Source organism: Panthera uncia (assembly GCF_023721935.1).
Source record: "Panthera uncia isolate 11264 chromosome D3 unlocalized genomic scaffold, Puncia_PCG_1.0 HiC_scaffold_8, whole genome shotgun sequence".
Taxonomy (NCBI): domain Eukaryota; kingdom Metazoa; phylum Chordata; class Mammalia; order Carnivora; family Felidae; genus Panthera; species Panthera uncia.
The window spans coordinates 44,984,111-45,010,971 of NW_026057586.1; the positions used below are offsets into that span (position 1 = coordinate 44,984,111).

The 26,861-nt window shown below is 42.4% G+C and overlaps 1 protein-coding gene across 1 annotated transcript in view; it reads right to left on the minus strand.

Annotated features, from left to right (window-relative positions):
- TAF4B (TATA-box binding protein associated factor 4b) overlaps window positions 1–26,861 on the minus strand; it is a 179,573-nt gene that overhangs the window by 25,629 nt on the left and 127,083 nt on the right. The gene's annotated exons all lie outside the window — the stretch shown is intronic.

Sequence of the window (26,861 nt, forward strand, 5' to 3'; positions counted from 1 at the left end):
TCACAGCAGGGCCGTAAGTATGAAATGGGAAGATGGACATGAAGCACAGAGTGAGAGTCTCATAAATGTGGTCTAAGTGTCATGATTTCTGCCCGGTTCCCTAAAGCAAACATCCTCAACCTAGAGGGTTCGTAGCAGTCAAATGGTTAGAAGCGGTCTGGGTGGTAGGCTGATTTTTCATAAAATTACTGTCTTCACCTGTCCCCCCTATAACTGCTATGGAATGCCTGCCCAGTAGCCCATTTTCCTTGTGAACCCACTGCCCTAGATTTTATCCGTGCGCTTTGGCCTCTAGTCATGGACAGGAATTCTTCTGAGTTTATCTACACCCCCCTCCCCCCACTACTCCATGCCTGCTGTAAACCGGCAAATGTCTTTAGTTGCCATAACGATACAAGCTGCTCTCAAAAACACCGCTTCAAGTTTTCACATCCCTAATCCATACTTCACATGTTTAAACTAGCAACAGAATATCTATTAGCACATACAAGCGCATTTCCCCCCCTTCTCCTGGAGAGAAGAACGAACGGAGAAGAAATTACTTAAATTGTTATGTAAGGACCTGTTGGTCCTGCACAGGCTGGAAGGTGAGATTCCGTTCCCCCTTCCCCGTGTGCCCTGACCAGTGGCTAGCAAGCTGCTGCCAAAAAAATGATGGAAACGGTGGAAGTCTCTGGAGGTGTGAGAGTTTCTGTAACATCCTAAGCCCCACTGTTGCAGGGCATGACTTAGGCCCTGGGAACAACTCAAGCCCCGTAAACCTGGCTCTGAGGGCCATTAGCTAAAAAAAATCGTCTTAATTACTACTGTCGAGGTTCACTGTGAATCTCCAGAAAGGGAAAATAACATGCAGCACTTCCCAAACAGAATTCACCGCAAAATGCTTTAATTTCGGGAGTTCTAAAGGAATAGTTCCTTCAAGCCATGGATCTAGGGGCATGAGGCAGAGGGGGAAGACACAGCTCCTTGGCTCAGGGAGAGGGCAAGCAAGTCAAGGCCGCCCTCTTGCCATGAGGAAGGAGCAAGATGCACCACCCAGAGCAGCCAGGCGAAGGGCGCGTTTGTGGGCGGGGTGCGGTCCCCTTCCTCTTCCTCTCCCTCCTTCTGTTCCTCCACCACAGCACTACTTCCCAGAGAAGCTCCCACATGGGAGGCTCCAGGCCCTCACGTGGTGCCAGATGCCTGACCCCAGCCCACAACCAGGACTGAGGCAGAAGTGAGGATCTGCGTTTTGTTTTGGTGTTTTCTAGGACTGCACTTTCCATCATCAAATGGCATTTTCAAAGCAGTCGTTCTCATTGTTTTAAAGGATAAAATTTATGGTTTGAAAGGAATGGCCACCAACCTCATAAAATGGCCACAGGCCTCATAAAATAAGCTTTAATATTACCACAGACATTCTCACAATTGGCCAAATCCCCAAGACCCCTATGAAGAGTGACTTGCCCTTGGCAGAAAAGGATTAAATTTACTCAACACCATAAAAATACACAATGACCTTTCTCATTTTCCAGCAACAGTCATGCTGGGCAGGGGTTCTTTGGACATGACCTTCTCTCACCTCACCGTGTCTCCATCCCAGCATCCACATGCATCGGCCTCCACACTAATCCCACTCGGCCTTGTCTTCCATTTCTGGTCTCAACTCTGATATCAACCTGGACTCGCTCCAGCCCTGTCAAAGCCAATGTCTTCTCTTGGATCCTGAAGAACCAGGTTAATCTAGAATTTGTTTCCAGTTACTACGGATGTGGACTCATTGATTAATATAGACCAATCAATGGCTTATATTCACCTTGACCTTGAGATGTGTGAAAAATCTCTTTATAGACTGTGCTCTTTTATAGACCACGATCTTGGGAAAAGTACTTAACTTTTCTGAAACTGCTTATTCCTCTGTTGAATTTTTTTAATATGGAAATGTAACTTTATTATATCATCTCACTCAATAATCACTAAAACCCAAAGTGATGAGTGATATTACTCTCACAGAAATTGAGGAACTGACATTCCAGCCAGTAAATAGTGGACTTAGGATTCTAATCCTGGCTTTGTCTGATTCTAAAACCCATAGTACTTTTTTTTTCTTTAAGGAAAACACCCTCTCAGTGCTGGGCCTTTTTTTTTTTTTTTTTAATTTTTTTTATTTTTTTGGGGGGGGGGGGGAGAGAGAGAGAGAAGGAGGAAGGGCCAGACAGGGGAGAGAGAATCCCAAGCAGTCTCTGCACTGTTAGAGCAGAGCCTGGTGTGGAGCTTAACCTCAGGAACCATGAGATCATGACTTGAGCCAAAATCAAGAGTGGGACACTTAACCAACTGAGCCACCCAGGTGCCCCAAACCCATACTACTCTTTTGGGGGCACCTGGCTGGCCCAGTGGGTGGAGCATGAGACTCTTGATCTTGGGGTTGTGAATTCGAGCCGCACACTGAGTGTAGAGATTACTTAAAAATAAAATCTTTAAAAAAAAAACCCACAAACTCATACTACTCTTTTTCTATAGACCTCCATCGTAACCTGGGGGAATTTTTGGAATACTAGGCGATGATGTACACGATGGCTGAGAAAGGAAAGAGACTGACAGCAGAGGCATCAGCAGGGAGCCTGACATACCAATCCAGAGGATGAGGTCCTAAACCAGAGGAGAGGCAACTGGAAAGGAAAGAGGTATTGGGAAGGTTGAACCAAGTTGATGGGAGGGGAGGGAAAGAGGAATAAGAAAGTGGGAGGGACCAAACTAAAAAGATTTTTGAGTCTAAATGACCCAAAAAGTGATGGAAGAGGTGAATGCAAGAAAAAAAAAATTAGGAAAGACAGCCATTTGGAGCATAGGGATGCTAAATGAAAATGTCTGGGAGGAATTCAGGGATGTGAGATTTTAGATTTTAAAGATATTAAGGACAGAGAATCAAGATGTGAAAAGCAGCCACATTAACAAAAGCTAGTCATAAAGGCAGTGGGATTCCCCCGAACAGAGAGGAAATGCTGTGAGCTGAGAACAGGTCTGGATGAAGGGGTGGGCAGGAAAGAAGAGCAGTCAGGGGGCAGAAGGAACAGGCACTGCTGGGTAACCTGGGGCAGAGAACGCTTTCCCAGCAGGAGTGCTCAGATGCATGTACAAAAAGCGGAGGAGAGGTCGTGGCAATAGAAGGGAAGCTTTCATTTTTAAGAGTGTAATCTCAGTAGAGTGGTGAGGGTGGAGGTCAGACTACAGATGGCTAGAGAAAGACTCAGGGCAAAGAGAGAAGACAGAAGTCATAGACCATATGTTTACGATATTTAGAAGGGAAAAGATAAAAAAGGGAACAGCAGGACCAAGTAAAGATATTTTCCTTTCCCTTCACTGTCAAATACTCGAGTGTGTCTGACCATAGAAGGGAAAGATGAAGATACACATTGAGTATGGGAAAGGGATCACCGAAAAAGCTGATTTCCAGGGAAGGCAAGAAGGGATTCAATTGTTAATCCAACAGTATTTGCAGTGAGCCACTATATGCAAAATATTGTGTTCAGCACAGTAAGAAATAGAAGGATAAAACAAAAACCAGTGTCTTCTCCAAGTAGCTCACAACTTAGTAGGAGAAATGAGTTATGCAAATTGTAATATTGCATGGCAGTGTAAGCCCTGTGTTCATGTTGACAATAAAGTGCTATCGGGGTCAGAGAGGAAATGTGGGACTAAGCGGGAAGGGACATCTACAAAGACATCACAGAAGAGGCAGTACTATCCTCAGCCTTGGAAGATTAGCAACAATATGCCTGGCAAAAGATGCAGTGGAAGAATGTGGAAAAGGAGGAATTCAGCGGCAAGGACAGAGGAGTTGACCTTGAAAAGGAGGGACAGTTCTGCAAGTGGTACTTCAGGGAAGAATGCACAGGAAGAAGAAGTAGGATAAAGAGGTACTGTGAAGTAGAGACAACAGAGTACAAGACCTCATACCTGATGGGCTCACTGTACTCTGTAATGTGGACAAGCAGAAGAGCCTCTGAAAGAACCCTGAAAATCAGGGTTCAAGGTCAAGAGGGAAATGTGAATCTGAAAGAGATAGAGACAGAAACTGCAAAGAAGCCAGATGGGCTTGCTCTGTTGATGTTAGAAACTTGCAAAATTTTGTCTAACAAAAATTAGCGCTCTGGAAATAGGGATCAGAAAAGTAACTGTTGAGAGGAATTTTCTATCTGGAAGCATGATGAAAAAAGTATCCTGGCCTGTCCTCCTATGGAAATTTTATATATAAATATGTATATTTATTTACATGTAAGGCATTGTTTATTTAATTTTATTATAATTTGTTTATTAGATTTTTTTCAATGTTTATTTTAGAGAGAGAGAGACAGCGCGCACGAGTGAGCACGAGTAGGGGGAGGGAGAGAGGGAGAGAGAGAGAACCTTAAGCAGGCTCCACACTCACTGTGGAGCCCAATGCAGGGCTTGATTCCACGACCTGAGCTGAAATCAAGAGTCAGATATTTAATGATATGAAACAATTACTATTTTTAAAAGATGTAATCATGTTAGTGTGCTTTTGTTTTATAAAAGGTCTCTTAAATATTATAGACACACACTGAAGATTTTGTGAATGAAATTATATGATGGCATGGTTTTGCTTAAAAACAATCCAGGGGCGCCTGGTGGCTCAGTCAGTTGAGCGTCCGACTTTGGCTCAGGTCATATCTCATGGTTCATGGGTTCGAGCCCCGTGTTGGGCTCTGTGCTGACAGCTCGGAGCCTGGAGCCTGCTTTGGATTCTGTGTCTCCCTCTCTCTCTCTGCCCCTCCCCTGCTCGTGCTCGTCTCCTCTCAAAAAAATAAATAAATAAATAAACATTTAAAAAAACAAAACAAAACAAACAAAAACAATCCAGTGTTGGGTTGTGGGAGGGTATAGAGAGCAGATAAAATGTTTTGATCTTTGGTGAAGCTGAGAGGTGATTTCTTCATTTTTATATGTGTTTAAAATTTTCTGTGGTGGTAAGGTAAAATAAGAAAACAAATGTTAAAAAAATAAAAGAATGCAAGAAAGGAGAGAAAAAGAAACAGAGAAGTTAAGATAAATAGAAAGCGTTTAATAAAATGACAAATATATCAGTAATTATAATCAATATAAATTGAGAAAGTTTCAGTTAAAAAAAATCCATCTATATGCTATGTACAGGTAACAGATTTAAAACTTAGGAACATGAAAGGTTGAAAGTAAAAGGAACTGAAAATGATACTCCAGGAAAATCCTAATGAAAGAAGCTGATGTCCCTAAATTTATAGCAGAAAATAAACTGTAAGGCAAGAAGCACTACTAGAAATAAATAAAACTACCATATGATAAAGTTTGAGTTCACTGAGAAAATATAGCAGTTTTAACATAGTTAGCAATAATATAGCCTCTACACATATAGAGCAAAAATATACACAATTACAAAGGTAAATAAATAAATAAATACATACATACATACATATATACATACATACATACATTCTTATGGTGGGAGAATTTATTATATTTGTCCTAGTAAATGAAATATCAAGAAGACCAAAATACAAAAAAGTAAGAATATAGATTCAAAAGCATAAGATTGGTCGAAGATATATTTTGAGAAAACTGTACCCAACAACTATAAAATATAAATTGTTCTCAGCAACAAAACACTGAGCCAAAAGAATTCTCAATTCAACAGATGTTACAGTACCAGCATCAGACAGACTACATTCTCTGACTACACTACAGTTAAATCAGAAATCAATAACAAAAGGATAATTTCCTAATGATTAGAAATTTTAAAATGTTCTTATAACCATAAGGCTCAAAGAAGCTAGCATATATAACTTATAATAGAAAGAATGAGCTTAGGATACAACTTAAGATAGAAAAAAAAAATAGAATTAACCCAAAGAAAGATAAAAGAAAGAGAAGAAATTACTGAAATAGAGGACAAAAGTAAAATAGAATCAACATAGCCAGAAGTTGTTTCTTTGGCAAAATTAATAAAATTGATAAATTTCTGGTAAGGTCAATTAAGTAAAGGAGAAGATAAAAATAACAATATCAGAAATGAAAAATGAGACATAATCACAGATGCTACTGACATTACAAAGATTTAAGAGCTTACTATAAACAACCTTTTGCCAATAAGTTTGAAAATGTAGATGAAATGGGCAAATTACCAGACAAATATAACTTTCTATTACTGACTCAAGAAAAAATAGAACATTCAAATAGTCCCTACTATTAAACAAATAGAAACAATAGTTTAAAATCTTTCTACAATGAAAATACCAAGCTCAATGGTTTTACCAGCAAGTTCTACCAACATTCAAGAAATGAAACTAAGTCTTAAATTATTTTAAAATAGAGAAAAGTAGGTAAGACACAGCAACCCATTTTAAATGAAGCTAGCTTATCTTTGGTATCAAAACCAGAGAAGCACAGAAAGGAAAGTTTCGATCTCACTTAGGAAATATAGACATAGAAATCATAAACTACTAGCTAACACATGGCAGATGAAAGTTGACTGCACATTCTTTGCTACTTCTCCCACTGAGAGGTAGAGTCCAATTCCTTCCCCCTTGAATCTAGGTGGCTATAGAAAAGTGTTTCTTGGAATAAAATAGAATGTGGTAGAAGTATGACTGCATGACTTCCTAGGGTAATAAGAAGAAGTGTATAGGTTCTTCCATAGACTCTCAGAACACTCTAGGAGCCCGGAGCTGCAAATAAGAAGACTGCCCTGAGAATGCCAGCTGGAGAGAAAACAAGGCGGCACCGCTATAGACAATCTCAGGAGAACCCAGTTTTCAGCCATGTCTATCAAGGGGCCAGACACATGCATGAGGTCTCCAACCTACAAGACCAGCTCATTTGCCAGCGTAATTCCACCAAATGACCTCCAGGAGTCCCTGTGGAGCAGAAAAAGCCCTGAGCTGAGTTCTGTCCAGATTCCTGGTTTGCAAAATTGAGATAAAAGAGATGTTGTTTTCAAAAACTAAGTTGTGAGGCTAGTTTGTTATACAACAAGAGATAACCAGAACACTAACAAACTTGAGTGTTGTTTAAAATCATCATGACCTAGTTGGTCGTAAACATTAGAAAATCAATTCATGTAATTTACTCGATTAACAGATTAAAGGAGAAAAGTCATGTTATCTTCTCAATTAAAGCAGAAAAAAAGTAGCTGTTAAAATATTACATGCATGCATGATTTCAAAACAAAACAAAAAACTCATAACAATCTCAGGATATAAAGGAACTTCCTCAGCCTATATATCATTCTATAGACCTCATCATTAATGGTGAAACATAATGTATTCCCTTTAATATCAGGTATAAGGTGAATGTGTCCACTCTCACTATCCTAATTCATTTTTTTATTAAAGTGTTTTGTTGCTTTGTTTTTTGTTTTGTTTTGTTTTGAGAGAGAGAGAGAAAGAGAGAGCAAGCAGGGGGAGGGGCAAAGAAGAGAGAGAAGGACAGAATCCCAAGCAGGCTCCATGCTGTCAGCATATAGCCCGATGTGTGGCTCCATCTCATGAGCCGTGAGATCATGTCCTGAGCCAAACTGAAGTCGGTTGCTTAACCGACTGAGCCACACAGGTGCTCCAGTTCTAATCCATTTTGGACTTGAGATTTAAGCCAACAGTGCAGGGAAGGAAAGAAAGAGACAGACAGACAGAGAGAGAAAGAGGGAAGGAAGGAGGGAAGGAAGGAGGGAAGGAAGGAGGGAAGGAAGGAAGGAAGGAAGGAAGGAAGGAAGGAAGGAAGGAAGTACAAAGATTGCAAAAGAAAAAATAAAGCTGTTATTATTTGCAAATGATACAATTATCTTCAAAAACAACCCTAAAGGAGCACCTGGGTGGCTCAGTCAGTTAAGTGTCTGACTTTCGCTCAGTTCATGATCTCACAGTTTGTGAGTTCGAGCCCCACGTCAGGCCCTGCGCTGATGGCTCGGAGCCTGGAGCCTGGTCTGGATTCTGTGTCTCCCTCGCTCTCTGCCCCTCCCCTGCTCATGCTCTGTCTCTCTCTCTCTCTCTCTCTTTCTCTCTCTCAAAAATAAACATTAAAAAAATTATTAAAAAAAAACAATCCTAAAAAATCTATATAAAGTAGTATTAGTATTGATGGGATTTTAGTAAGGTGCTGGATATAAAGTTAATAAACTAAGTTCAGTTGCATTTTCATCTGACAAAAACAAACGCTGGAAACTCTGTTTTAAAAATACAACTTAAGGGGCGTCTAGGTTTTGGGTGAGGTCATGATTCCGGGAGTGTGCCTGGGATTCTCTCTCTCTCTGCTCCTCCCCAACTCATGCTCATGTGTACTCTCTCTCAAAATAAATAAATAAATAAATATTTAAAAATACACCTTAAAGTAGTGTCAAAAATTTGTAATCAGTAAAGATACCAACTTTTCCCAAATTTATCTACAGATTCCATTTAATCCTAGTCAACATACCAACAGAGTTTTCGTGGAACTTGACAAGCTGGTTCTAAAATTTATAAGGAAGTGCAAGGGGACCAGAACAGCTTGGTAGCCAAGACACTCTTGAAGAAGACCAGCAGGGAAGGGTGCAGAATTTGCATCAAAAAGTATCAATATTTACTTGAGCCATAGTAAATAAAACGTGCAGGAATGGAGCAGGCAAACTGACCAACAGAATTGAGAGCCTCATAGAAACCAATACATATATACGAAATTGGCAGCATTACAAATCAATGAGAATGGATGAATTATTCAATAGATTTGTAGAACAACAGTTTATCCATATAAGGGAAAAATGAAAATTGAACTATTCAACTCACACCATTTAAAAAAACCAATTTAAAAAAAAAATCAATTTCAGGTGGGCTTTAGAGCTAAGTATGAAGATAAAACTAAAACTTTCAGAAGACGAGATAGAAGACTCTCTTTATGAACTTGTATGTAGTAGAGAAGGATTCTAAAACCAGACACAATTATACGTTTTTTAAAAAATTTTTTTCTGGGGCGCCTGGGTGGCTCAGTCGGTTAAACGTCCGACTTCGGCTCAGGTCACGATCTCACGGTCCGTGAGTTCGAGCCCCGCGTCAGGCTCTGGGCTGATGGCTCAGAGCCTGGAGCCTGCTTCCGATTCTGTGTCTCCCTCTCTCTCTGCCCCTCCCCCGTTCATGCTCTGTCTCTCTCTGTCTCAAAAATAAATAAAACGTTAAAAAAAAAATTAAAAAAAAATTTTTTTTTCTAACGTTTTCATTTATTTTTGAGAGAGACAGAGTGCAAGCAGGGGAGGGGCAGAGAGAGAGGAAGACACAGAATCCAGAGCAGGCTCCAGGCTCCAAGCTGTCAGCACAGAGCCTGACGTGGGGCTCGAACTCACAAGCTGGGAGATCATGACCTGAGCCGAAGTCAGACACTTAACTGACTGAGCCACCCAGGCGCCCACAATTATACAAATTCTAAAGGGAAATATTTAAGAATTGAACAGTTAAAATTAACAACTTCCGTTCATCAAAAGACACCATAGAGTGGAAATAATAAGTCAAAAATGGGAGTATATATTTGCAACATACATAATTGCTTAAAGATTGATATCCAAAATATATAAAGAACACCTATAAATCCTTTAAGAAAAAGAGGCAAAATATTTGAAGACATGTGGCACAATGGCTAATTTGCATATTAAAAGATACCCATCTTCATTAAACAACAGAATTCAACTCAAAACCACAGCCAGCGATCACTTCCTGCCCACCAGACTGGCAAACATTTAAAACAGAATCAAGTGTTGGAAGGAAACAAATGAATGGTACTCATTTACACTCTGGGGTAGACTGGAAACTGACCTAGCCACTTTGGAAAACTGAAAATGTACATAGCCTGGAAGTCAGTAATTTCACTTTCAGAGGAAGTCTTGCTTGGTAAGGAGACATTTCTAGGATGTACATAGCATAGCAGAGAAGTCTGTAAGAGTAAAAACCTGAAAACCAGGTAAATGGCCATCAGAATCAGTATCTCCACACAATGGGACTCCATGCAGGAGAGAAACTGAATGAATCACAGCAGCAGCCACAATGATCCTTCTCAGGAGCCTGATGTTGGCTCCTGAGCCAAAATGTAGAAGACTATTATTCCATCATGTAAAGTCCAGAAACATACAAACTGACTCTTCTAGTTAGAAATATCAGTATATGTGAAAATATATAGAAAACCAAGGAAATGGTGAACACACAACTCAGGATGATTAATTACGTCAAAGAGGAGAGAGGAGATGGAACAAGAAGGGCACACAAGAGAGCTCAAAGGTAAGAGAAATGACCTTTTATTGTATTTATTTTATTTTATTTTATTTTAAGTCTATTTATTTATTTTGAGAGAGAGAGGCAGAGAGAGAATCCCACACAGGCTCCATACCGTCAGCGCGAAGCCTGATGCGGGGCTTGAACTCACAGAACTGTGAGATCATGACCTGAGCCAAAGTTGAGTCAGATGTTTAAATGACTGAGCCACCCAGGTGCCCTGTGATCTTTCATTTTAAGTAGGTGTTGGGTACATGACTGTTTCCTGAATCATTAGACTTTTTATTCTCTTTAATCTAATGAACAACAACAGCTGGTAAGAATCACTCTGGATGGGTGAGTGATGTAGCTAGATGTGCCTCTATAGGATATCAGTTCCTACTCAGCCCAAGTCTTGAGTCAGGCAGGCCTTGGGAAGAATGTGTAGCAATATTCTTCGCCACTTCTCAATAAAATGTGTTTTCTTTGTTGTAAAACAAGTTTTCCACCTGAGCTAGATGCAGGGACATCTGACCTCGTTGGATTGAGGATTATGTATGTGTGAATGTGTGTGTGTGCCAGGGGAGGGGTTAGAGAAGGACAGGGTGAAGTGAGAAAAGAGAACAGGGTGTGGTGGTACTGCTTAGGGCCCCCAAGACAAAGAAGGCACCGAGAGGGAGAGGCTCATGGCAAAGCTCATCATAGCACCCAAAGAAAATGAGGATTAACACCAAAAACACCAATTAATACTTATTGTGTCTACTCTCAGGGCCTGATGAAACCAGTTTGATTTTGGCCAACAGCCAAGAGGTAAAAACCCACTGGGCCTGATTTCACAGTGCCCTTGAGGATGTGCCTGATAAATGGGCACCTTGGAAGGAAGAATAAAGAGTTATGTCAGTTCCTGTCAACTTCTTATCCTTACATGGTCCTAGCATCAATTAAAAATGCCTCCGTCCTGTTTGGCCTGTCTTCCAGGGGACAGGGTGGAATACGTTGGCCTCACCTAATACCAGGATGGCTCTGCCTCAGTTTTTTCTGAAGCAAAACTTGGCACTGACCTCCAGCATGGCAGAAAGACAAGCCCATCCCTCCCAGGCCATTCATTCTTGCCTCAGCTTGGGGCGGGAAGGTAGGTGATGCATGAAGCACCGGGAAGGGGCCTGTGGAGCTGGTCTGGCTTCTCCAGGCGCAGGGCTTGAATCCAAGGGCAGAGGGGGAGCCTGTGTGGCTCCAGTTGGGCTGTCTTCAGATCTCCAGCTGTTGGGTCTTTTTGGTTTTTATTACATTAGCCTTAAAAAAAAAAGTTTTTAATCAGCAAGAATCAGCGAAGCAGGCTTTATGGTGCAATAATTCTGCATGTTTTGTTATAAATATCCCCAGGCAAAGTTAAGGTTATTTCATACCACTATCAAAGTAACACGCCCGCTTCGGTTGCAACAAGGAATCTGTGAGGGCTAGCAAGCAGGAAGCATACCATCTGCATTTTAAGAGGCTTTTGTTTTAATAAAATGGGCACATATTTACCCATAAAAGAGACTGACCAGCTTGGCAAATTCAGAACCCATGAGAAGTAAAGATACAGAGGGAGGCCACATTATTTGCTGAATTAAAAACAAAAAACAAAAAACAAAAAAACAACTCACCCATCCACCCACTTCCCAGTTACAGCACTCAGTTGTGGGTTTTGGCGATACTGATGTTTACAATAAACTCTCAGAGCTCAAAGGCTCGAGGTCCAGTACCGGGAGCCCTGGGCTCTACAAAAGACGCCGAGATCTGTTTTCTTATTAAGAGTTAAGACTTTCCCCTTCTACTTCCCTGAAAAAAACATCAGATGAAAGTTTGAAATTGTTCAATCCAGGATGAAAATACACTCCCGTGGTTCTGTTTCATATATTGCATTCGATCTTGTTTGTTTAGACCCTGAAGAGGTTTGGCAGTGGACATGAGTGAGCTTGCAGAGGGGCAGTGCAGGGGCAGCGAACCCCCACGTTCTGTTCTTTCCTGCGCAGACTCACTGATTGGCCTCATAAGACAGATTTCCAAACTCCATACTTCCTGCCAGGGAAGATTTCACAATTCTTTTCCATCAAACTTCCCTAAAGCTGCAAGTCTTTTTTTTTTTTTTTTTTTTTTTTTTTAAGTTTTTATTTAAATTCCAGTTAGTTAGCATACAGCATAATATTAGTTTCAGGTGCAAAGTACAGTGATTCATTCAACACTTCTCTACGTCACTCGGCCTGTATCATGACAAGTGCATTCCTTAATCCCCGTCACCTATGTAACTCATCCCCCTACCCACCTCCCCTGTGGTAACCATCAGTTAAGAGTCTGTTTCTTGGTTTGCCTCTTTTTTCCCCCTTTGCTTGTTTTGTTTCTTAAATGCCACATATAAGTGAAATTATATTGGTATTTGTCTTTCTCTGACTTATTTCACTTAGCATAATACTCTCTAGCTCCATCCATGCTGTTGCAAATGGCAAGATTTCATCTTTTTAATGATTCAGTAATATTCCAATATATATATACACAGCACTCTTCTTTATCTGTTCATCAATTGACGGACCTATGGGCTGTTTCCATAATTTGACTATTATAGATAATGTGCTCTAGACATTGGGGTGCATGTATCCTTTTGAATTAGTATTTCTGTATTCTTTGGGTAAATACCTAGTAGTTCAATTGCTGGATTGTAGGGTAGTTCTATTTTTAATTTTTTGGGGAGCCTCCATACTGTCTTCCACAGTGGCTGCACCAGTTTGCATTCCCACCAACAGTGCAAGAGGGCTTCCCTTTCACCACACACTTGCCAAAAGCTGTTGTTTCTTGGGTTGTTGATTTTAGCCATTCTGACAGGTGTAAGGTGATATCTCACTGCAGTTTTGTTCTGCATTTCCCTGATAAGTAATGATGAGCATTTTTTCATGTGTCTGTTGGTCATCTGTATATCTTCTTTGGAAAAATGTCTATTCATGTCTTCTGCCCATGATTTAATTGGATTATTCATTTTTTGGGTATTGAGTATGAGAGGTTCTTTATATATTTTGGATACTAACCCTCTATTGGGTTAGACGATACCTGCAAATATCTTCTTGTATTCCATAGGCTGCCTTTTAGTTTTTGTTTTTTTTTTTTTTTAGGTTGCTTTTTAGTTTTGTTGATTGCTTCCCTCATTGTGCAGAAGCTCTTTTTTTTTTATATAGTTCCAATAGTTTATTTTCTTATTTTTTTTTAAGTAGGCTCCACACCCAATGTGGGGCTTGAACTCACAACCCTGAGATCAAGAGTCGCATGCTCTACCCACTGAGCCAGCCAGGTAGCCCCCAATAGTTTATTTTTGCTTTTGTTTTCCTCGCCTCAGGAGACATATCTAGAAAGAAGTTGTTATAGCCAATGTCAAAGAAGTTACGGCCTGTGTTCTCCTCTAGGATTTTGATGGTTTCAGGCCTCACACTTAGGTCTTTAATCCATTTTGAATTTATTTTTGTGTGTGGCATAAGAAAGTTTTATTCTTTTGCATGTTGCTGTCCATTTCTCCCAACACCATTTGTTGAAGAGACAATCTTTTTCCCATTGGATATTCTTTCTTGCTTTGTCAAAGAGTAATTGACTATAGAGTTATGAGTCCATTTCTGGGTTTTCTATTCTGTTCCATTGATCTATGTGTCTGTTTTTGTGCCAGTACCATACTGTCTTCATCACTACAGCTTTGTAATAATTCTTGAAGTCCGGAATTGCGATGCCTCCAGCTTTGCTTTTCTTTTTCAAGGCTGCTTTGGCTATTTGGGGTCTTATGTGGTTTCATACAAATTTTAGGATTGTGTGTTCCAGCTCTGTGAAAAATGCTGGTGGTGTTTTGATAGGGATTGCATTAAATGTGTAGATTGCTTTAGGCACTATAGACATCGAAAAATGTTTGTTCTTCCAATCTGTGAGCATGGAATGTCTTTCCCTTTCTTTGTGTTGTCTTCAATTTCTTTCATCAGTGTTTTATAGTTTTCAAACTACAGGTGTTTCACCTCTTTGGGTAGGTTTATTCCTAGGTATCTTTCTTACTGGTTTTGGTGCAGTTGTAAATGGGATTGATTCCAGAATTTCTCTTTCTGCCACTTCATTATTGGTGTATAGAGATGCGACAGATTTCTGCACGTTGATTTTTGTATCCTGTGACTTTACTGAATTCATTTATCCGTTCTAGCAGTTATTTGCTGGAGTCTTTTAGGTTTTCTATGTTATATCATGTCATCTGCAAATAGTGACAGTATTACTTCCTCCTTGCTGATTTGGATGCTTTTTATTTCTTTTTGCTGTCTGATTGCTGTGGCTAGAACTTCCAGGCCTCTGTTGAATAAAAATGGTGAGAGTGGACATCCTGTCTTCTTGACTATAGAGGAAAAGCTCTGTTTTTCCCGAGGATGATACTAGTTGTGGGTTTTCCTATATGACCTTTATTATGCTGAGGTATGTTCCCTCTCAACCTAACTTGTTGAGGGATTTTTTTTTTTTTTAATCATGAATGGATGTTGTATTTGGTCAAATGAAAGCTGCAATTCTTGAAACAAAGGTCGTCCTGGGTTGGAAGGAAGTATCTATGAGGTGTTTGTTCACTTACCTTTTAGTTTGCTAAGTAACTCACCACCCTATCCTGGGCCCTGGACACTTGCATATTGAGTCATCCAGTGATCCCATTGGGCAGGCATCCCTCTGCTGGCACTGACAACTCACAGAGACGGGAGAGGACAGTAAGCTGCACTTGGGCACAGGCGGCTCATCTCTGAGCGCTTGGGAGGCAGAGCTGCCTCTGTGCCCTCCTCACTCTATCCCCTATCACCCTTGCTGCTCTCCTCCCTCGGCTTCCCTCCTCTATCCACGTGGGTGAGTCATGAGAAACACAGGGACCCATGGGATGCCGCACAAACCCGAACTGGAGGTAGACCCTGTGGAGATAAGAAGATGGCAGCTGCGGGTCCCTGATGTCAAAGCACCGAGCCAGACTTTGGTTTGGAAGTTTTGGCGCTGACTATAGGGTCACGGTGACCCTCTCCTTGAAGACCTTCTTGGGGGTGCATCCCAGCGGGTATGTACTGAGGTGCAGAACAAATGTCTTGATCGTCCTGGCCTCCAGACCCACATTTCTGAGCTGTGCAGTGGTGAGGCCTCTGACACGTCTCTGACGTGTGGTTTGTGAGCACGCCCCTTGGAAGAAGAGGGGGCCGTGGCAGGAGATGCAGCTGGCTTTCCAGGTTGGAGCCACACCCTGGAAAGAATGGCTTTGATGAGGCTCCTGAACACATGGATGGGTGCCTAGGAAGCCGGGGCGGGGGGGGGGGGGGGTCTATTTATTACAGAACACATTTGAAGAGGCTTAGCCAGGTTGTGGTTTAAATGGCACAAGCAAACCTGGGGGCTCTGGCTCCTGAAAAGGGTTGTGCAGTTGGAGGATCCACCTAAGAAAGCCTGCTGGGAAGGGCCAGGGACCACGCCAGTGACTCAAAGGTGGCCTGTGCTGCCACCAACAGTCAGAACCACCACCAGGTTCAGCCTGCCCAGCCCGTTTGGCTCCTGCTGACTTCCAGAATTTCCATTCCAGAGGAGCTTAAAAAAGATGATAATTACAGCTTCTGTTGGCCTTTCCTGCCCCAGGCTCAAGCTACCTGGCAGACAGCTAAGAAGCTTCCTAGGTGCCAAGTGCCCAGGGAGGGTGCTCCTACTGGCTCAGGCTCCCCCAGTTCCCCCAGGGCCCAGACATTCGTTCAACCTTCAGACCTCTAACCCAATGTGGACTTTACCTCAAGCGAGGTTGCAGTGAATGGGGTACTTCTTTCACTTGTTACCATAACGCAAGTCAAATAGGGCCTCAGTGGACCAATCCCAACCCGGGGCTGTGTCCTTAGCCTTAACCCATCCTGCCAATCCTGCCAAGGAGGAGGAGTCCCAGAAAGAGTCTCCTACAAAGCAGGGGCTCAGTAGGGGCTCCCTTCAGCTGCTGGCTCAGGCAGCAGGGCAGTGACCCACCCACTGGCCATCCTCTCAGAGATGGTGCCCGGTAGGCAGGTCGGGCCACTGTGAGGTCTCTTATCATTAGTCCTGCCACATATTAAAAACCAAAGCCAACAAATGGAGGAGGGGAAAATGTGGGCAAAAGTGGAGACTATGTGAAAGCTGAGGATCTCTAGCACCTAATTCAAGGGGGCCTCACCTCTCAGATGCCATGAGCATATTATAATTTAAAGGGCTTTATGGGTCAAGGGAGCTTGGGACAATGCCCTATGCAGCCACCAGTGGAATCCGACAAGATAGTCTGGTAAACTCCCAGAGCCCTTTAACTTGGCTTAAAAAGCTGTCATTCTGTCCTTTGCACCCCATCTGTTCCCACCTTATTAAACCAAGGATTCCCTGAATAAGACACATCACGACACCTCTGCCTTTTGCTTGGACAGCCTTCTTCCTCAGACTCAAGTCGCAGCATAAAGGGTCCCAAGTCCCCATCTTGCACATCCTTGCTTGTGCATCCTTGCACATCCTCCCTCCCAGCACTTAACACACCACACAGTTACTTGCTTGCAGGTTTGTCTCCCCCTGGTGGTTCATTTCTGTGTGCCCATCATGGTGTTTGGGGCACAATGGGCATGTGGTAATAAAATAAAACAAAGTGTCCCTATCCTTAAGCTACCTGATATCTATTCTTTTTCAAAAAGAAAAAGAAACTGAAAGAAAAGGCAGAAAGTAAAAGGCAGAGGTTGATGCAAACAATAGCTGAAAATCTCCCATAGCACTTAGCTCATCCCCTGTCTTTGCTGCATTGTGTTCTAATCACCAGCCTCCTGTATGTCTCACTTATGACACAGGGAGCTTGTAGAGGCAGGGCATATGTGCTCTTCGTTCTGGAACCCCCTGTCTCCCGCCCTATGAAATGTGCAGCTTGGTGTACAGTAGGCACCAAATATATGTTGGATGCATAGAAAAACCAGTGAACACAAGAAATCTAGAGACAAGAACAGCACTATTGCACGTTGAGGGAAAATGATAGAATTGAAGTGTATCCAACTTACAAAGCAGAAACCTATACACCAGGAAGCAAGAGCCAAAGCTAAGTAAGACCTGTCACTGGTGAACTGGTGTAAGTATTTTGCCAGGTCCCCCAAGCAAATGCCAGGCTGTCAGGCAACTCCCAAGCCCAGGCTCACAGCAGTAGGGGCACTTGGCTGGCCTTTTGACTGTCTCCCTGGGTTCCAGTTTCTGCTTTGCCATCCACGTTTTGTGGACGTTATTTTCCTCATCATAATGTGCTTGTTACAAGCTCTCTAAAATTCTCTTGAGTATTCATGTGTATAGTTTCACCACCTCAAAAGCTCTCTAAAGTGGATACTCTACAGGTAAGTACTGAATGAACAATGACCATTACAAAGCCTAAGAAAAATATTTCAAAATAGAAGATCGAAGGGCACCTGGGTGGCTCAGTCAGTTAAAGTCCGACTCTTGATTTCGGCTCGGGTCACGATCTCATGGTTTGTGAGATCGAACCCTGACTTGGGCTCTGTGATGATGGTGCAGACCCTGCTTGGGATTCTGTCTCTTCCTCTCTATGCCCCTCCCCTGCATGTGCTCTCTCTCAAAAATAAATAAACTTTATTTTTTTATTTTTTTAGAGGGAAAGAGAGAGTGTGTGTGAGCGGGGGAGAGACAGAGGGGGAGAGAGAGAGAGAGAAAATCTGAAGCAGTCTCCACACCCAGTGCAGAGCCCGACACAGGGCTCGATCCCAGGACCGTGAGATCATGACCTGAACTGAAATCAAGAGTTAGACGCTTAACTGACTGAGCTACCCAGGTGCCCCCAAGGTAAATAAACTTTAAAAGTATTTTAAAAATTAATAAAATAAGATATAAGATCGATTTATTCATCAAATGGGAAATTCACTGAGGGAAACCCCCAGGATTGTAATGGTACATTTTTTCAGAATCGTAGTATCAATGTAACATACACAGCTCTTTTAGGTAGTTAGGCCTAAAGTGCTGTAGTTACTATTACTGTTATCAGTGCTGCTACTAGTTACTTTTATTATTATAGTGTCTTTTTAGATTAAAAACTTGTATGGGCCAAAGGCATTGTGAAGTGAGTCAAAATGAAAATTCGAAATGTAAAAGATGTGGGAGAATTTTCTTAGAAATGGGATGGGCTTGGGGTGCCTGGGTAGCTCAGTCGGCTAAGCTTCCCACTCTTGATTTCGGCTCAGGTCATGATCTCACGGTTCATGGGTTCGAGCCCTGTCAGGCTCTATGCTGACAGCTCAGAGCCTGGAACCTGCTTCAGATTCTGTGTCTCCCTCTCTCTCTGTCCGTCCCCCACTCATGCACGCAAGCACGCGCTCTCTCTGTCTCTCAAAAATAAATAAAAGTTAAAAAAAAAAAAAAAGAAATGAGACATGCTCTAATAATCTTTCCTAAGAGAGGAAGACCAGATAGAATGCACTGCCAAGTGTTGGCCCCTCTAACTGGAAGAATGATGATGCTTCTCTTTGGCAAACAGTCCTTGTAACTTTTCTCCAACCCTCCAATGCACTGATCCCTTTGAATGCAGTTAAGGTATGTAGCTAGTAGCAAAGTTGCCCATCACTTTAAGTTTGGACCCGGTTCTCAAATGTATCTGGCTCAGGAACTGACACAGCATTGCCAAGTTGCCTAAGAAAATATATTTTTATATTACCAGTGTTCATAGAAAATTGTGCATCGTTAAATGCATCCAAGCGTGATGGGGTGTCAGGCAAATCACCTAATCTCTCTGGGTTTCAACATCTCATTCTGAAAGCTGACTATATGGCCAAGGTTCACTACAGGTTTAAAACTCCTAAGCCTGGATCCAATCTGACCTACAGGGGCATGCAGTTTTAAGCAAACTTGATATATAGAAAAGTCCAGATTTACTAAAAATCAGTGAGAAGGTTGGTAATCTCCTGGGCATCTTATTATGATGGAGATTATGGTTGAGCAGCTCTGGGGGAGGGGCCAATGTTCTACACCAAACACGTTCCTGGGGAGGCCTATGCTGCTGCTGGTTCACGGACCACACTTTGAGTGGCAAGGTGTAGCATGCTCGCCGGGCCCGCGCCTCCCCCAAACAACGCTGTCAAGGGCACTTCCTTGCATGAAATTTGTCTTGCTTTCTATGTGTGACACTGCCACGCTGGTCACAGCAGTCTGCACCGGGGACTAGCACCTGACACCGGAGCAGCCACCTTCAGGCTGGCCAGCACCTATGAGATAGTTTAGCACAAAATCACAACCAACAAGTACGAGTGTCCAAGAGGAGGAGCATTTAACAGACCCAGCCACTTCTTCTCTCTTAGGTTTGAACGTGACACACAGAGAATCGTGTGCCCAGATGCAAAAATGTGCAAGAAGACACTTTATAAATAGAGAATGAAAGCAGTAGCAGAAACAGTAGTAGGAAAAACAGGGGCAGAGAGGCTGAGGCACTGCCCCATCAGAAGCAGGCTCCAGGGTGATGTATATTGACTTTTCCTGTAAGCTTTGATTAAATATCATGAATGCAGACACCTTGAACATTCCTCTGTACCTTGTGACCCTAGTGGTGATTCTTCCATTTAAGGCAATCCTCTACTTCACCCAGGACTTTACTGTAGCCAACACCCCTGAAGCATTTTTTTTTTTAATGTATGTCTGTATTTATTTATTTATTTAGAAAATCTTTTTAATGTTTGTTTTTGAGAGAGGTGGCGAGAGCGCGAGTGGGGGAGGGGCAGAGAGAGGGAGACACAGAATCCAAAGCAGGCTCCAGGCTCTGAGCTGTTAGCACAGAGCCTGAGGCGGGGCTTGAACTCACGGACTGCAAGATCATGACCTGAGGTGAAGTCAGACACTGAACTGACTGAGCCACCCAGGTGCCCCCTCACCACCAAGGCATTTTAAATATATCATTTATGCCTAAGTTTCTCAGACAGGCAATTCAAAGTACCGCCTCAGCTCATCCTGCCAGAGCCAGAAAGTAAAGGCAGAAGAGGGGAGGGAGGGAATGGTGTATTAGTTTGCCTGACTGCCATAACAAAGTACCACAAAATGGGAGGCTAAAACAACAGAAATCTATGTTTTCACGATCCTGGAGACCAGAAGTCCGAGATCAAGATGTCAGCAGGCTGGGTTCTTTTGAGGCCCCTCTCCTTAGCCTGTAGATGGCCGCCTCCTCGCTGTGTCCTCAAGCGGCTTTCCTTCTGTACTTGTCTGTGTCCTAATCTCTTCTTATAAGGACACCAGTTATATTGGATCAGGGCCACTCTATAGACCTCATTTTAACCACCCCTTTAAAGATCCTATGCAAATACAATGCAATATGCAAATACAGCCACATTCTGAAAGACTAGGGGTTAGAATGTCAACATAATGAATTCAGGGCCTGGGGGACACAATCTAGCCCATAACAGATGGGGATCTTCTAAACCATGATCATGCTCTTCTTTGAGATGCTGCTAAATTGGCTAACCACAGGCGAGGCAGTGCATATAGTTGAGCAAGTTCTCCAGAGTTGCTCGTGGAAACTATGAAGTCTGCAATGGCACTATGAGTTAGACATAGTCACTGTTGGCCATGGAGAGCAATCAGTGCCAGTTAATAAGCTGATGTTGGAGGGCAGCAACATGCTTCCCAGTTTCACAGCTGGCCCTGTCCTGGTCAACACATTTATGGGCAACTTGAATGAACCTAGAAGGCATGCTTAGGAAACGTGTGGGTGACACAGGCTGAGAGGGATAATGATATTGTTGATTTATTAACTTGAATTCAAATGTCCTCAATACATCACAGAATCAAAATCCAAAATGACTGTAACTGGCTAAACTGAACAGGCCAGAGCAAAATCAAGCACTGCAGAACATATGTGAGGTTTTTTTCTTGAGGTTGATAAAGGCAATCAATCAGAGCAGTGCTTCTCCAGCTTCCAAGAGCACAGGAATCACCTGGGGATCTTACTAGAATGCAAGTTCTGATTCAGCAAGTCAGGAGTGGGGTTTGAGGTCCCATGTTTCTAACGAGTTCCTAGGTAAGAACTGGCCCTAGGAACTGGCCCACTGGCTAGTCTCTGAATCGTGAGCATAAAAAACCTTGGGGTGATTGGTTAGCCACAAGCCTCACGTTTCCACAGTCTGACTTTGCACCAACGGCACCACAGACTTCTGCTCTAAATAGTAGGGGCTCACCACCCTTCCTACTCTTCAAGCCCGATAGGTGGTATTGCATTTAGAATGGGAACCACATTCTATTTTTGTTTATTTACTAAATTTTTATTTTGGGGAGAGAGAGAGAGAGAGAGAGAGAGAGAGCATGAGCAGGGGAGAGGAGCAGAGGGAGAGAGAGCAAGAGAATCCTAAGCAGACTCATGGAGCCTGACGAGGGGCTGGATCCCACAACCCTGGGATCATGACCATGACCTGAGCTGAGACACTCAACTGACTGAGCCACCCAGGTGCCCCAAGCAAACAACATTGTACTGTGGCCTTTAGTATGGTGGAATACACCAAGTGAACAATCAAAATAAAGTCCTGAGAAATCTAGAATGACCATTGTGAGAATTGATGAACTGGCCCCCTCGGTTACAAAAGGGACGTGATGTGTAGGAAAGGAAATGGAGTTATCCTCACAAAGTGGAAGTGCTATCATCGTGGGACAGAGATTAGCTCTGAAGCACTAACAAACAAAACAACAAAACCAAAACTCCCGTTCAGTGTAGGAATCAAGAGTGCAGGCTTTGGGGTTGGACAGACTGAGGTCCAAATCCCATCTCAACAACTTTCTCTGTGACTTCCACTAAATTGTTGTCTCTTGACACACCTGTGTCCTCACCAGTAAACTAGAAATACCAATAGCAGTAGCTATCTGTAGTGTTAATTCAGCTCTACAAACTGCGAGAACAGATGCATTGGGAGTGGTTTACATATTAGATGTTTATTTCTCATTCATGTATAGCCCGAAATGGTGTTCTTGGCCAACAGGCAGTTTTGCTCTGGGCCGCAATTCAGTGACCCAAGGCTCTTCACATCTGGTGGCTGTGCCATCTTCATCATGAGCCTACCGAGGTCTCAGTGGAAAGGGAAAGAACATGCAAGATCCTACATGGCAGGTTGTCCTGAGCCAGATCAGAAACATATCACACACTACTTCTGCCTACATGTCTTTGGTCAGACCGCAGACACATGGCCACCTTTAACTAAAGGGAGACTCGAGATGTGGTCTAGCTGTGTATGCAGGAGGAAATGGATCCCTGCCAGACTCTCGTGAAACTGTGTGAGGGTGGGTTTAGATAGTGCAGGTAGAATGCTTAGCTTGGCCCTCTACCTTATACATAGTCAGTGTTCAAAAAATTACTACTGTTAGGGGAGACTGGGTGACTCGGTTGAGTGTCGGACTTTGGGTCAGGTCATGATCTCATGGTTCATGAGTTTAAGCCCCGCATTGGGCTCACTGTTGTCAGCTCCGAAGATGTCAGCGCAAAGCCCTCTTCAGATCCTCTGTCCCCCTCTCCTTCTGCCCCTCCCCACTTGCACTCTCTTCCTCAAAAGTGAATACACATATTTTTAAAAAATTACTACTGTTATTATGTGACTTTACAGAACAAAAGCAGGCCCCCTCCAAATGCTAAGTTATAGGAAGGCAGCTTTCAAATCAAGCCAAGACAGAACATAGAAATAACAGGACAATTCAAGTATGGATTGTATAATATAGTAAGGTCACCATCACTGGCATTATTAGAGGACCTGTGTTTCAGGGATGCTGAAGGGAATTCTTCTTTTAGATGGGATTGGATAACCTTCAGATAGCCTCAGAAGTATCTAGAACCTTAGGCTGCAAATAAGTGGCTTGATTCTAAGTGAATTTACACTTAAATGTGGTAGACTAGACCACATAAACATCTTGTTCAACAAACACTCATCTTTGCAACCTAGTCTGTGCCTTAGCAATTGATGTCACTCAGTAACCTTGAAACAGATTTAATGGCACAGAGGATGCAACATCTTATCATTTTGCTTGATTTGATATCTTTCTCTCCTAATCCCCATGCCTGCCTCTGCATCTTTCAAAATGATGGATTAAAACTTAATCTTGGAAACCTGAGATTTCAGTCCGCCTTTGAGATAACTGAAGACACTGTGTCATGAAGACAAGTTTGAGAATCTGCTAAATGATTGTTCCTATGCTAATATTTCAGGCAAAGCCTGCTGTTTTCTGACCTTTACAGACTGCATTCAGTAGACTTTTCTGTGTTGTTCTTTCTAGAATATATGCAGACTTCCAAGGGTCTTTTCCCCAAACCACTGCCAACTGTTTGCTTATTTAGTAAATCCTTAAGAAAAAGACAAAAGATGACTTTTTAAAGCTATGGTAGGCAAAATACACATTCTTTTAAAATTAGTTAGAACCTTTTAAGTATTCTATCACAGAAGAAATCTGATAAAAACTTGAGCTGCCTGTAGTGACCCTAGGTGTAGAAGTTGGTACCAACTCCCAGTTCCAGAGGCTAATGCTTAATCTGTGATTAGTCAATACAGCTATTCCTGACGTTTCTCAGGGAGCCTGGGTGGCTCAGGTGGTTGAGTGTCTTCCACTCAGGTCATGATCTCACGGTTCCTGAGTTGGAGCCCCATGTCAGGCTCTGTGCTCACAGCTCAGAGCCTGGAGCCTGCGTCAGATTCTGTCCCTCTCTCTGCTTCTCCCTGCCCATGCTCTCTCTCTCTCTCTCAAAAATAATGAACGTTAAAAATAAAAAAATAAAAAAATAAAAGCTATTCTTGACATTTCCCCAAGTTCGAAGTCTCTCCTTGATGACGCATCTCTCCTGCAGGAATTCTGGACTTTGCTCCTTACTTTCCTTCCCCAATAATATACAAAACAGATTCACCTGAACACACTATGGTAAAACTAGGACAGCACCAAAAGCTTTGTCTAAAGGGGAAGAGAAAAGGAGGAAAGGTCAGGATCGGCATCTTGACAGAACTCAAGATCATAAGTTTCCAGTGTAAAGAGATATAAGGTCAACCCCTTCCATGTTAGCAACCATTAATTTTTCACTGCTCTTGAAATCAGAGGCAGAAAATAAAAGTATCAGGAATATATAAAGGATGCTCCTGCAGTGGGCTGAATAGTGTCATCCCCCCCCCCCCCCCGCCATTCCCAAGTCCATGTCCACCTGGAACCTCACAATGTCACCCTGTTTGGAAATAGGGTCTTTGCGGATGTTAGTTAAAGGCCAAGATGAGATCATACTGAATTGGAGTGAGCCCTAAAGTCAATGACCAGGTGTCTTTATAAGAAAAGGACGTGGAGGACACAGAGGCCATGCGAGGACAAAAGCAGACACTGGTGTTTTGCTGCCACAACCAAGGAACATCAAAAGCCACCAGAAGCTGGAAAGGCAAGGAAAGTTCTCTCCTAGGGCCTATGGAGGGAGGGTGGCCCTGCCAACACCTTGATTTCAGACTTCTGGCCTCCAGAACTGTGAGAAAATACGTTTCTGTTGTTTGAAGCCACCTAGTTTGTGGCAATTTGTTATGGTAGCCCTAGGAAACTAATACACATCAATAACAACACTTGAATTGTTCCTTGACTGGGGTCTAGCCCAGCACCACAGGCTTTTTGATAATGGCAGAAGGCATGGAAATGACACAATGTACCATTTATTCAATTGTCTTGCTCTTCTCTGTGTTAGAGGCAACCACTGTCTATTTCTATGGGAATTAACATTACTGGGAAGTACCCAGTGAGATATTTGTATTGCCATTTGCAAGTTTATTATTTAAAAAAAAATTTAATGTTTATTTTTGAGAGAGACAGAGTGCAAGTTGGGGAGGGGCAGAGTGAGAGGGAGATACAGAATCCGAACCAGGCTCCAGGCTCTGAGCTGTCAGCACAGAGCCCAACGCGGGGCTTAAACTCATGACCTGAGCTGAAGTCGGATGCTTAACCGACGGAGCCACCCCGGTACCCCTCCATCTGCAAGTTTAAAGGTTCTTTGAAGCCAACTCAGTACAATGACTTTATACTTCTGTTTAGGGAAGTGGAGGCCTAAGATAGATTCATCAAGAAGCCACTCATCTTCAGGCAAAGCCTGTTACAATTACAAACAGGAAGAGTTATCAGTCCCACAGCCTAAACCTCACAGGTAACATTTCAATACTAGCTTTGAAAATGCTAAGCAGCTTGTGTAGAATTATGGCAATTCTTCTTCCAACCTACCTTATCGTGTACAGGGCCGGTGCAAGGAATGATATTAAAAGGGTATTTCATTTCACCCCTAAAGATGACAAATTGAAATTGTTTTAAACAAATCCAAATGCAGTAAGAGGAAATGAGAAACAGCCTCAATGTCACTTTGAAGGATGAACCTCAAAAGTGACATTTTATTCTAAGTTGTTTCTCTTCTTTCAGCATCTCCAGTGGTAGAAAAAGGACACAAAGCTAGATCGACAGTATGACCTATAACATCTACAGATTTAGCACAGAAATAAATGTTTTCATTTTCCTCATAGCCTTTTATTTTCCAGATGAGGAGACGAAGGCACAGAGAAGTTAAATAATTTGCCCAAGGCCACACAACTGGTAAGAGGCAAGATTAGAGACGCAGCCAGGGCAATATTGTGTCAATACCACCTACAATAAGAAAACTTAGTAAGGTGTCGACCTGGCATTATTAAATTTTTTATTTACATTTATTTATTTTTGAGAAACAGAGTGAGACAAAGCGTGAGTAGGTGAGGGGCAGAGAGAGAAGGAGACACAGAATCTGAAGCAGGCTCCAGGCTCTGAGCAAGAGGTCAGCACAGAGCCTGATGCGGTGCTCGAACCCACGAACTGTGAGGTCATGACCTGAGCCGAGGTCGGAACGCTCAACCGACTGAGTCACCCAGGCACCCCTCGACCTGGCATTATTAAAGAAGAGTTGCCATTAAAATTGCTCTCACGGTTTACCAACAAAGTCAAAAGTCTTAAAATGAGTTCCTAGGGAGTATTTCCTTTCCACAAATATTCAATGTGCCAAGTAGACATAAATGCTAACCCTATCACTCTTGTGCCTGTTCTGCTCACCCACTAGCCAGCATTCAAGAATATGGTGGCGGACACTCTAGGTTGCCTGCCGGCACAGCGGTCTCTCAATGTTTTCCAAAAGAAAAATATGGCAAAACCATTCTACTGAGGACCAATTTTCAACTTGTGAACCAACTTCAGTAAAAAAGCAAATGCACCAATGCAACACAACTGAAATGCACATGAAAATACTCAGAAGTGGTTAAAAAGTCAGAGAAAAAGGTACTGATATCAGATGTAAATCATGCCTACATGAAAAAAAAAAGTCATTTCAGTTCAGGGAGCCCAAAAAATGCCTGAAAAGATAACAACGCAAACAACAATCAAACAAAAACTAGCTACCATGTCATGTATTAACATATGACATACTATATTTTATTTCATGCAGAATCATGGAGTCTTACTAAGCTCAGACTTTTATAAATACTTAAGTTAGTTCATTATACAACTAGGGATAGAGAGAAAGTCCAACTTAATCTGAGATCTTGGTTCCATATTTTTCTGAAGAATATGCCCTAATATTACATGCATTCT